This window comes from Oncorhynchus tshawytscha, linkage group LG23 (genome assembly GCF_018296145.1).
Source record: "Oncorhynchus tshawytscha isolate Ot180627B linkage group LG23, Otsh_v2.0, whole genome shotgun sequence".
NCBI lineage: Eukaryota > Metazoa > Chordata > Actinopteri > Salmoniformes > Salmonidae > Oncorhynchus > Oncorhynchus tshawytscha.
Window position 1 is genome coordinate 529,099 of NC_056451.1, and position 13,577 is coordinate 542,675.

The window sequence follows — 13,577 nt, forward strand, 5'->3', positions numbered from 1 at the left end:
GGAGCTGCGCACCTGAATACATTTAGAGGGAACGTTGGTTCTAAATCAGTCCCTGATCAGAGGGGTACAATGAAAAAATGCAGTGGAACTGGCTTCGAGGTTCAGAGTTGAGTTTTAAGGTCCTGTACAGCTGATGCATTGGTCCAGAGCCAGATGGTTTTGGCGAACAGTCACTCGTCATTGGCGGAGAGTCAGGTGGCATTGGCTAAGATATATACCAGATTCATTTAAGGACCAAAGAATTTTAAGTTTTGCCATTGCAAAATAGTTGGGAAGAGATTTTCGATGTAGCAATTCCATGGCACATGGTTTATAAATTCACACACGCAGGATTCAAAACTCAGAATTTTTATTTAAAATTATTATACTAAATTCTTGCAACCAATATAATGTTATATATATGTGGAACACAACCTTCCCAGCTCTGCAGATTTTTTAAATCTAGAAACCGCCTCTTAATGAGTTCCGAGATCCGATCTGTTATCCAACGATGATTATTATTAACCCTGCATTATAATTGTATAAAAGCCCCTTAGATTATGTGTTTTTATTTACAGTAGTGATGGACAGCTGGAGGCATTTTGAAAACATGTTTTCAAACACTTGTCATTTTAGGCTATTAGGTAGGGCAATAGACACGATGTGGTCCCAAAAACACCTCTCTGACATCGGGTCCAGCATATCTCTTGATGATGTCATTGAATGTCTCACCAACTTTGATCTGGGCCTGGGTCTGTAGAATGCAAAGTTCTTTGTTTGTCAGACGAATCCTTGGGTCGAAACTACAGAACAGTACAAAACTGTTCTGGAATTTAAAAAACAATATACTATATAAAATGTCTTACAGAGCCTTTCCATAAGTCCACTCAAGTTTCTTCAACTGTCTTCTGACTGTGATTAGAGCGATGTTTATGTTGTGCTGTGATGCCAGCAGATTACAGATTGCCTTTGCTGATCACTCATCATCTTCAACCATCATTGAGTCGATGGCTTGAATTGTCTCGCTGGAAACGGAATACAATGTAAAAATGTGCAGCATACAGTAAAGACCAGCGGTCAATTTATTTAAGCATTATTTTTTAGCATTATCAGGCCGACTTTACAGTATTGTAGCTGACTGTACCTGTTCATTTTCCTGGGCTTTCATGTTCGGCGTAAACACGAATAGCACTCTCCGTGACCATAATCTCCAAGTCTAACAATGTTTTACCAACATATTTAATTATTCAAGGATCCTTTCTCTTCCCTGTGCTGGAGTTCTTTTAAGAATACAAAAGAGAAGAGGAGGGTGCCATGAGAACAGTGACACATAATTATAGAAAGTAATGAAGGCTTGCAATGTGATTGATGGTGCTATATTGGATGGGAAAACGTTTTGGACCATTAATTGTACAGAGCCAAGGAAGCAGCTCAGGACTGTCAACACAGGAAATTAATGAAATGTATCTCCCGGCGAGTATGTCTGGGGAGGAAGTGGAAGACTCAGTGTGAGGACTAGGAGAGCTCAATTGGTGTGGTTTGGCACATGGGAAGCACAGGTTTGGTATATGGGGAGTGCAGGCTTGGTACATGGGAAGTGCAGTCAGATTACCTTTTTAGTATATAATTGAATATACTTGAATTTTATATTTTCTGTAAATGATCATCATAATCACTGGCGTAATCCCTGCTTCGACATGTTTCAAGTTTTATTGCCACATGCCCAAGTGCAGTTAAATGCTTAACTTGCGAGCCCTTCCCAACAATGCAGTATTAACTATCTAAAATAGTATATCTAGAGAAATAAAACAAACATGAGAAATAAGAAATAAAGAAAAAGAAAACAGGAGAGTGCAAGCTATATACAGGTTCAATGCCAGTAACACATTTACAGTGTGCATGGATAGTTGAGGTAGATTTGTACAGTACATGTAGGCAGGAATTAGTAAAAAGTGACTGGTAGTAGTAGTAAACAATATAGCAGTGCTGAAAAGTGTCTTATAGAAGTGTAACGGTTTTCTAGTGGTGATGAAGGAGAGTCGGACCAAACTGCAGCGTGTCGATTGAGATTCATGTTTAATCAAATAAAGAAACACGAACACTACACAAAACAATAAACGTAATCGAAACCGAAACAGCCTATCTAGTGCAAACTAACCGAGAGTACACATAGGACACTAAGGACAATCACCCACGACAAACTCAAAGAATATGGCTGCCTAAATATGGTTCCCAATCAGAGACAACGATAAGCACCTGCCTCTGATTGAGAAACATTCCAGACAGCCATAGACTTTGCTAGATAACCCACTAAGCTACAATCCCAATACCACCACCAAAACCCCAAGACAAACACACCACAATTACAAAAACCCCATGCCACACCCTGGCCTGACCAAATACATAAAGATAAACACAAAATACTTTGACCAGGGCGTGACAAGAAGGAATATATACTGTAAATTCTATGGTAATATACTAATGGTCATATCAACATGTAAACAGGAATGACCAGTACCAGGATAAATAGATACATTCTAATGGTAATGGCAATCAACAATGAATGAACGGCAGTATAACGGTAGTAATAAATCTAAATTAAACTTAAATGACACACTACAGAGATAGAAACAGACAATCATGGATTAGTCACCTGGTGTTTGTGTGTACGTGTGTGTGAGAGAGAGAGTGTGCATGTGTGCGTCCATAGGAGAGAGTTTTACAGTATTTGAATGTTTTCTTAATGCTGTCCAGAATAAAGAATAGTTAAAATGCTGCTATGCTATAATGCTATACCATGACTCTACCTTAATCTAACAATCATTATTTATGAGAAGGGTGGAATCTACAGAAAGTTCTTATTGGAATTGTAGAAAGGTTATTTATCGACACAGTGCTTCAAGGTTTGTAGAAAATTCTTTGTCTTTGATATTCTCTGTGACCTCAAAGACACTTTGCTAAATAGATTACTCTGTTTCATTATCAATATACAATACACAAGAAGCCAAATCACTCAAGAGGATCTAGCTGCCAAGAGCTTTTTCATTAGAGACTCTGTTCAAAAGGAATGAATAAGAATATGTACATAAAAATACATGAATGAGTGATGGCCGAACGGCATAGGCAAGATGCAGTAGATGATATAGAGTACAGTACATACATATGAGATGAGTAATGTAGGGTATGAAAACATTATATAAAGTTTCATTATTTAAAGTGGGTAGTGATACCTTAAATTACATCAAGATGGCAAGATGCAGTAGGTGGTATAGAGTACAGTATATACATATGAGAAGAGTAATGTAGGGTATGTAAACATTATATAAAGTGGCATTGTTTAAAGTGGCTAGTAATACATTTATTACATCCATTTTTTTCATTATTAAAGTGGCTAGAGTTGAGTCAGTATGCACTGCTGAGTCAGCACTCAATGTTAGTGATGGCTGTTTAACAGACTGTTTAACAGTCTGATGGCCTTGAGATAGAGGCTGTTTTTCAGTCTCTCGGTCCCTGCTTTGATGCACCTGTACTTTTGACTTCGCCTTCTGGATGATAGCGGGGTAAACAGTCAGTGGCTCGGGTGGTTGTTGTCCTTGATGATCTTTTTGGCCTTCCTGTGACATCGGGTGGTGTAGGTGTCCTGGAGGGCAGGTAGTTTGCCCCCGGTGATGCGTTGTACAGACCTCACTACCCTCTGGAGAGCCTTACGGTTATGGGCAGAGCAGCTGCTGTACCAGGTATATACAGCTCGACAGGATGCTCTTGATTGTGCATCTGTAAACGTTTGTGAGTGTTTTTGGTGACAAGCTGAGGTTGAAGAGGCGCTTAGAATTTTGGAACTTAGAACTTTCCACCCTCTCCACTACTGTCCCGTCAAGGTGGATAGGAGACTGCTCCCTCTGCTGTTTCCTATAGTCCACGATCATCTCCTTTGTTTTGTTGACATTGAGTGTGAGGTTATTTTCCTGACACCACACTCCGAGGGTCCTCACCTCCTCCCTGTATGCCGTCTCTTCGTTGTTGGTAATCAAGCCTACCACTGTAGTGTCGTCTGCAAACTTGATGATTGAGTTGGAGGCGTGCATGGCCACGCAGTTGTGGGTGAACAGGGAGTACAGGAGAGGGCGGAGGATGTTGAGGATCAGCAGGGTGGAGATGTTGTTACCTTGTTTAGTTTGTCTGGGAGCAAGACATCGTGGTCCGCGACGGGCTGGTTTTTCTTTTGTAGTCCGTGAATGACTGTAGACCCTGCCACATACCTCTCATGTCTGAGCCGTTGAATTGCGACTCTACTTTGTCACTATACTGACGCTTAGTGTGTTTGATTGCCTTGCGGAGGGAATAGCTACACTGTTTGTATTCGGTCATGTTTCCGGTCACCTTGCCCTGATTAAAAGCAGTGGTTCGCGCTTTCAGTTTTGCGCGAATGCTGCCATCAATCCACAGTTTCTGGTTGGGGAATGTTTTTTAGTAGACACTGTGGGTACAACATCACCAATGCACTAATAAACTCGCTCACTGAATCAGCGTATTCATCAATGTTGTTGTTCGACGCTATGCGGAACATATCCCAGTCCACGTGATCGAAGCAATCTTGAAGCGTGGAATCAGATTGGTCAGACCAGCGTTGAACAGACCTGAGCATGGGTACTTCCTCTTTTAGTTTCTGTCTATAGGCCGGGAGCATCAAAATGGAGTCGTGGTCAGCTTTTCCGAATGGAGGGTGGGGGAGGACCTTATATGCATCACGGAAGTTAGAATAATAGTTAGATCCAGGGTTTTGCCAGCCCGGGTAGCGCAATCGATATGCTGATAAAATTTAGGGGCCTTGTTTTCAGATTAGTCTTGTTTAAAATCCCCAGCTACAATAAATGCAGCTTCAGGATATGTGGTTTCCAGTTTACGTAGAGTCAAATGAAGTTCATTCAGGGCGTCGATGTGTCTGCTTGGGGGGAATATACACGACTGTGATTATGATCAAAGAGAACTCTCTTGGTAGACACTGCGGTCGACATTTGATTGTGAGGAATTCTGAGTCAGGTGAACAAAAGGACTTGAGTTCCTGTATGTTGTTATGATCACACCACGTCTCGTTAATCATCACACCCGCCCTTCTTCTTACCGGAGAGATGCTTGTTTCTGTCGGCGCGATGCGTGAAGAAACCAGGTGGCTGTACCGACTCCGATAGAATTACAATGTTGAGGATTAGCTTGTGGGCTACACAGAAATACCTCCAATGTGTCAAGCTGCAACACCAACAAGATGACTCCTCCTGAATTGCTGCTCCTGCCAAAGTCATATGGTGAAATTAGCATTTAAGTAGCATTTGAGTGTGTTTATGCAGTACAGACTCTCAGTCTATGGCAACTTAGAGTTCTGGTTAACAGTTAGATCAGTGGTTAATTTGGGACAACGGGGACAGGATGTGGATTGAATGATAGGTGCTTACTCAGGACAGATGTTTGGCCTCCAGGCACATGGCATTGTATTTAAATGTTTTGCACAAGCTCTTGAATTAAAAAAAATATGAAGTCATACAAAGCAAAAATCCTATATAAAGCCTGTCACCCATTTTGCCACTACCCTTCCCCCTCCTGCTGACAGGTCTTTGTCATTTTATTCTCACCAGTGAGGGTGCTTTGCTCCTTCCAGTGCTGGTACTCTCAACCACTGGAGCAGGGCTGTCTTAAGCCTTAGCCCCAGTCGTTAATGAGATGACTCCCAGATCAATTCTTATCGACTGCAGGGCTCCATTATTAGCTTGTAAGACATTACTGTTACATCACATTATCACTTAATTTTTTCGACCAGCAATGCTGGTCGAAGTCTCTATTATGAAATTAGGCAAATGTATTTTAGTCAGTTCCTCTAACTAAAATGGCCTGAGGTCTGTGGCATTAATGTTGCATTTTAATGACATCATTAGCAAACAGGAATGATTCATGTTTCTTGGGGCCATGTGAGTGCTGATTGGCAGAAGACTTGAGGAGATAGTACTTCTTACTAATTGCGTATAATGAAATAGTGTCTCCATTGGTGTCGACACAGCTCCTGTTACACATTCATGACAAGCGTAAATTTATACTCTGACATGGAAAGCAAAGCATAGCCCTTTTCGCATGCTTGCACACACACAACCAAAGAGAACAGACAAAGTTTTCACTGAGTTTTGATAAAGCACCATTTAATAAGAAATTAAGCTTTGCGTAATGAGAGGCAGCATTGTTAGAAATTGAGTTTGCCAAACCTGCCATCTACTCCTAAACTAGTCATCAATGCAGCAGATAGCCCTATCTATCCTACAGTGGTTCCTCCTTTAAAAGTTGCGTCATACTCACCCTTCAGCATTCTGTGGCACGTCATTTAATTCTCAGATATTTCTTATGTTACTGCAATTTATTGCTAGTTTGACCACCAGAGGGCATCTTTGAGAAGCATTTGATAGTATTCAATATTGGCAGTGTCAGAGAATTTAAAACATTTTTTGTAATAACATTGTACATTGGATTGATTTTAAGAAATTTGGCTTAATTCATTTGATTAATATTATGATGTTTCCATTGAGAAAAACAAAAAATGAAAGGGTTTCCATTAGGATGGAGTGGAAAATATGACACTGTACAATGTGATTGTCGGCTACAGGATTGGAGGATTCAAAATGGTTTGCCTTCATTAGACAACTTTGTTCCAATATTTCTGTAAATCAGTGATCTTTATTCCCATAGTAATTTGTTATGGATCCATAACTAAATCAACATTGCATTTTGAAAGAGTATTTTTTTTATCTGTGTCTTATTAACGAAATGAATGTGGTTATTTGTTTATAAGGCTACTGTGCTCTGGTATTCTGCGCTCTGGTACACTGAAATAAGAGTGCTCTGAAATCCATGTAGATAGTAGGGCTAGACACACAACATTTTTAATAACATTCATTTCTGATAAAAACTAGTTCATTGCATCCGCCGTGGAGCTCAGTGTCATTATATGACCATATTTCCCAGCTGCTTGATGTTGTTATTTTAGGAAATTTTTCACCCTGCCAGCTCTTATTAGTTATATTGAGCATTGTGGCACCAACTCGCCTTCCGAACATTCTATTCCCAGCATATTGTTCAACGTCACAATGCCTGCTTTGTTATTGTTGGCAATGAGACCTGCTCATGTTGTTTTATCGTTAAAATGTAAACAACAAAAATAATATTGGAACTCTGCGGTCTTCCCATTTTTTCCTATGGGGGAAATATAGGCGTGTTTGTCTATTTCGCCAAATATCTCGCAATATGTATTTTTTCAAGTCAGACGCCATTTTAATTATGAGAATCTCCCCTTTCTAATTATGCAAGCCTGGGCAGCTAGCTCGGTTGTCATCAAATCTGAACGCTGAGCTCCCCCCATTGATTTCCTTTGGAGAGGCATTGCCGGTCTATTTCACCAAATATCTCACTGTGTATATATATATTTTTTTTCAAGTCTGGTGTAACCGGTGTGAAATGGCTAGTTAGTTAGCGGGGTGCGTACTAATAGTGTTTCAATTGGTGACGTCACTCGCTCTGAGACCTTGAAGTAGTTGTTCCCCTTGCTCTGTAGGGGCGTGGCTTTTGTGGAGCGATAGGTAACAATGCTTCGAGGATGGCTGTTGTCTATGTGTGCTGAAGGTCCCTGGCTCGAAGCCCAGGTAGGGGCAAGGAGAGGGACGGAAGCAAAACTGTTACACTGGCACCATTTTAGTCAGGAGAATCTCCTCTTTGTAATTATGTAAGTCTGGGCAGCGAGCTCGTTTGTTATCGATAGCTAGACCAGAAATAGTAAAAGTTGTTTTATTTTTCCCTACTTTTTCATTACGCAGACAAGCACAATCGAGGTGCGGATGTTTACTTTCTACACAAGTTGGGTTTTTTTCAGTTTCGTCCGACGAACAGATTGTAGTGGTAAAACAAAAATAAATACATTTATGGAATTCTAAGCATCACTCCAGTCAAAACAGGCTCTGCGAACGTTCGATTCCATTCATTTGCTATGGCGCGCTAGTGTTCCAGTTTAGCCAATGTTCTTAAGCCGTTTTTCAGCCTTGGGTGAATTTTGACTCATCGTCCAGCCTATAGATGGCCAAAGGGAATTTACAAATGCACCCGAATGTCCATTGACAAAGCACAACGACTAAACCATTTAGCTAAGCTAAGAATGACGAGAATAATCAGTCAATAACTATTAACATTAAGAAGCTAGCTAACATGCCAGTACATACTACTGTAATGATATGCTATGTGGTTCGTAGGGACAGCGTAGCTAATAAATTGTCAGCCAACATAATGTGTATGGTAACTTACTTGAAAAGTCATTATTTTATTACATTGAGTTTTATTTATTATTTATTTATTTTACCTTTATTTAACCAGGTAGGCAAGTTGAGAACAAGTTCTCATTTACAATTGCGACCTGGCCAAGATAAAGCAAAGCAGTTCGACAGATACAACGACACAGAGTTACACATGGAGTAAAACAAACATACAGTCAATAATACAGTAATAAACAAGTCTATATACAATGTGAGCAAATGAGGTGAGAAGGGAGGTAAGGCAAAAAAGGCCATGGTGGCAAAGTAAATACAATATAGCAAGTAAAACACTGGAATGGTAGTTTTGCAATGGAAGAATGTGCAAAGTAGAAATAAAAATAATGGGGTCAAAGGAGCAAAATAAATAAATGAATTAAAATTAAATACAGTTGCGAAAGAGGTAGTTGTTTGGGCTAAATTATAGGTGGGCTATGTACAGGTGCAGTAATCTGTGAGCTGCTCTGACAGTTGGTGCTTAAAGCTAGTGAGGGAGATAAGTGTTTCCAGTTTCAGAGATTTTTGTAGTTCGTTCCAGTCATTGGCAGCAGAGAACTGGAAGGAGAGGCGGCCAAAGAAAGAATTGGTTTTGGGGGTGACTAGAGAGATATACCTGCTGGAGCGTGTGCTACAGGTGGGAGATGCTATGGTGACCAGCGAGCTGAGATAAGGGGGACTTTACCTAGCAGGGTCTTGTAGATGACATGGAGCCAGTGGGTTTGGCGACGAGTATGAAGCGAGGGCCAGCCAATGAGAGCGTACAGGTCGCAATGGTGGGTAGTATATGGGGCTTTGGTGACAAAACGGATTGCACTGTGATAGACTGCATCCAATTTGTTGAATAGGGTATTGGAGGCTATTTTGTAAATGACATCGCCAAAGTCGAGGATTGGTAGGATGGTCAGTTTTACAAGGGTATGTTTGGCAGCATGAGTGAAGCATCCTTCACTCACCTTGCCCCTACCTGGGCTCGAACCAGGAACCCTCTGCACACATCGACAACAGCCACCCTCAAAGCATCGTTACGCATTGCAGAGCAAGGCGAACAACTACTTCCAAGGTCTCCAAGCGAGTGATGTTACCGATTGAAACCTATTAGCGCGCACCCTGCTAACTAGCTAGCTATTTCACACCGGTTACACATAGGCTTCATTAATGCCATTCAGACTTGAAGTTGATACAACAACTATGATAGCTGAGGTTCATAGATTGGTATGAATATTAGTTCAGAACTTAACATTTTAGGGTCCATACACAGATACATAGCTACATACTGTAGCTAGCTACACATTCATAGGCATACAGTTATTTTTATCCTCCACTACACAAGAAGCAAGTAAATAGCTAGCTATGTTACTTCAGCTGCATTGCAAGGCAAGCTTACACAATGTACATTTGATTTGCAGTAAATGCTTTACCTAGCCATATTCTTTACATCCACTGTTTCACAAGACGACAGCCTGGTTTGCTGTTTTTCTCAGGAGTCCATAAAATGTTAAACAACACGAATTACAAATTCATTCTCCCAACACTAGCTAGCTGGCTAATGTTATCTAGTCAGACAACTTGCTAAATAGTGATATTCGTAAAAAAACTTTAGAACAACAAAATATGAACAAACGTTTGTCTCTACATGAACTAACATATTCCTCTCAATTGTACATTTTGTCAGCCATCTTCACCCAGGGAGAGGTGGCTCGTGTCAAAATTCGTCATTGGAACCACTCGATACGATTGGTCATAAAAACCGTGGGACCCAAATGCATAATGAGTGCTCTAACTCCCCCTTGTGGTGGTCTGGAGCAATGACGCCGTGACCCTGGGTACCTCGGTGCAAGCTCGCAGCTTTTAAAGGAGGAACAACTGTATCCACTTATAACAACTCTAGTCAGATAAAGGTACATTAAAAACAAATATCATATTCATCCCCCAGGCTTGTATACAATGTGCTTACCTACAGGATGTACTCTCAGAGTTCTATTTTAATATGTTTGTGACTCCTTGACCAAACAAATCAACATAATATGACATGTTTACTATAGTATTCAAATTACCATGACAAATGGGATTGATTAAAAAACTGTATCAGTGGAGGGTCATAGTAATACATGTGTTAAGATTGATTTGTTGTAAAATATGTCCAGCCGTAGAAGATAAAACCAAAGACCACAAAGCCCCTTTTTAAAAGGCAGACAGAAATGTATCTTTCTTACAGCGGCAGGTAGCCTAGTGGTTAGAGCGTTGAACTAGTAACCGAAAGGTTGCCAGATTGAATCCCCGAGCTGACAAGGTAAAGATCTGTCGTTCTGCCCCTGAACAAGGCAGTTAACCCACTGTTCCTAGGCTGTCATTGAAAATAAGAATTGTTCTTAACTGACTTGCCTAGTTAAATAAAGGTTCAAAAAAATTAAGACTTGACAGTGTGGTACATAGTGCAGTGGTGGATCATAGACAGGTGAAAAATTATCCCTCAGCTAAAGACAAGACAATCATAACAGTCTGAAGGTGATGGTTCTTACAAATGTCTCAAGCCACCTGCCAAAAGCTATATCAGAAAACAGGTTATTTGACTCTTGGATGCTGATTGGTTGACACAGTGGTTGCTCAATTAAAATCTTTGAGCTTATGCCACAACTGTTTGTGGTAGATGGTGGCAGATTGTGGTAAATTACATCATTGCACAACACTATCACAAGGGGGAGTTAGAGAGTTAATTATGCTCCCTCTATAAACTGATATAAAGAATTCTAAATAACATACTGGCTTTATTTACCACAGTGTGAAAGACTGATAGCCCCTCGGAAACACAGAGTCCTTTTTTGCTGATGTGAAGAAGAAACTGAATGAATGAGAGGATAGGGAGGGGAATATGGTTGCCCATATTGACCTGAGCCACTTAATTTATTTAAGAAATGTACTAGTTTACTTAGGCAATTTAATACATTTCTTTAGGCTTGGCCTATTTATTAGGCTATTTTGCAGCATAGAGCTATATTTGTCAGCATAAATCTGAGTGACACTCATTCGTGGCTTTGGATGAAAATAAATAAGTACCAACATTTGAAAATCTTTTAAAAAAAGGAATGTTTTGAACAAGTTAATCTGCTCATGTTGTATGTGTGTATGCGTGTTCAATTGTTTGAGACATGTAAACAAATGCATCACTCTCCTGCACATAAACCTCTTGTTCAGATATCGGTTAGTGGACTGGAGGGAGGGCATGAAAGGGATAACAAATCCAGTTGTTGAATCTATCAGGAATCAAGGTAAGACCGAAGTGCAGACTGTGAGGAGTAACAATGTTTATTGTAACCACAGGGGCAAGGTACAGGACAGCAGGCAGGCTCAGGGTCAGAGACAGGGAGTGGTCAGGCGGGCGGGTACAGGGTCAGGTGGAGACAAGCGCAAGGACAGGTGAAACAGATCAGGGCATGACAGTGTCATTTGTTTTTGGAAAGTACCTGCGTAATTGCGCACCCAGCTCACGCTATATCACATTTGAAATTATCCGTAAGCTTGAGTTCATTTGCACACAAAAAAATCATACAATGATGGAAAGACTTGTGTGTTGGCCTTGTTAATGCAGACAGAGAAGAGCTCCAACTTCTTAATCATAGCCTCAATTTTGTCCAGCATATCATTGCATAGAGCAGAAAATACACGAGTTCAGTGGCCTTGCTTTAACAAAGTTAACCATTTTCACTGTAGTGTACAAAACATCTTTCAAGCTGTCAAGTTTGGCAGCAAGAGCTTCTCGGTGAATACTACAGTCTACCCAAGTGGCGTCGGGAGCAACTGGTTGCACGCACGTTATCACTCCACTATGTCTCCCTGTCATGGTTTTTGCGCCGTCAGTACATGTACTAACACATCTTGACCACCAAAGTACATTTGGTGTCATAAAGCTGTCCGGTACTTTAAAATATCCTCTACTGTTGTCCTGGTTTCCAGTGGTTTGCAGAAGAGGATGTCTTCCTTAATTGACCCCCCATAAACGTAATGGACATATACCAGGAGCTGTGCCAGGCCCGCCATGTCTGTTGACTCATCCAGCTGTAACGCATATAATTCACTGGGGCGGCAGGGTAGCCTAGTGGTTAGAGCATTGGACTAGTAACCGGAAGGTTGCAAGTTCAAACCCCCGAGCTGACAAGGTACAAATCTGTCATTCTGCCCCTGAACTGGCAGATAACCCACTGTTCCTAGGCTGTCATTGAAAATAAGAATTTGTTCTTAACTGACTTGCCTAGTTAAATAAAGGTAAAATTAAAATGTTAAAAAACTGGCTTGTATGCGAAACAGTAATTGTTTCAAAACATTTCTTGACATGTCACTGATGCGTCATGAAACAGTGTTGTTTGATGAAGGCATTGTCAGTATGTATTTTTTTGCATTGTCCCAGCCATATCCATGGCAGCCTGAAGAATTAAGTCCTCCACAATAGTATGGGACTTGCCTGTCCTAGCCACTCGGTAGCTCACCATATAAGACGCTTCTAGCCCCTTCTTATGGTATCTGTTGCTTTTATACATGTCTTACTACTCGAAAGTCGTCTTTATTCTCACTCAAAAAACTCCCTTGGCTTGTTTTTTGAAAGTTTTACGTGAGTGAGTGAGTAATGGATCATGTGATTGGTTGTTAGTTATTTGACTAGACTTCCTGTATTTGACATTTGTCTTGTTATTTCGCAGAACACTAGTTTGTTACATTTTATTTTTGGCAGTGAAATAAGGCTACTCATGTGAGAAGAAAAACCGGCATTGCGCGTACCCCAGTTTGGGAATACCCGATCCACAGTATCAAAGGCCTTAGACAGGTCAATGAAAAGGGCAGCACAATGTTGGCTTTTGTCCATACAATTAACCACAATTAACCACATTACAACCAGTGATGCAGTAGAGATTGGGTGGTCTATTACCTGGTCTAAAGCCACAATGATGAACAGACGAGAATTGATCAATGACTAATATTTTTGCTTGACAAGAAAGTACAAATATGATCGTCACATAAACATATGGGTTAAAGAATTTGCAATCAAGTGGGTGGAGAGCTGCAGTAGAAATGGGTCAAGCATATCAACCTCAGTACATTTATTTTGTTACATGAATCTGAAACAAGGCATATTGCACATCACAGATCGTAAATTGTTGAAATTAAAACACAGATTCACTAGTAGTTGACGGTTTATCATTCAAGTCAGCTAGAGGCTGGGAGCAGGAAGATCAGCAAACTGACTGAACATGGTTGTTTAAACCACCATTCATC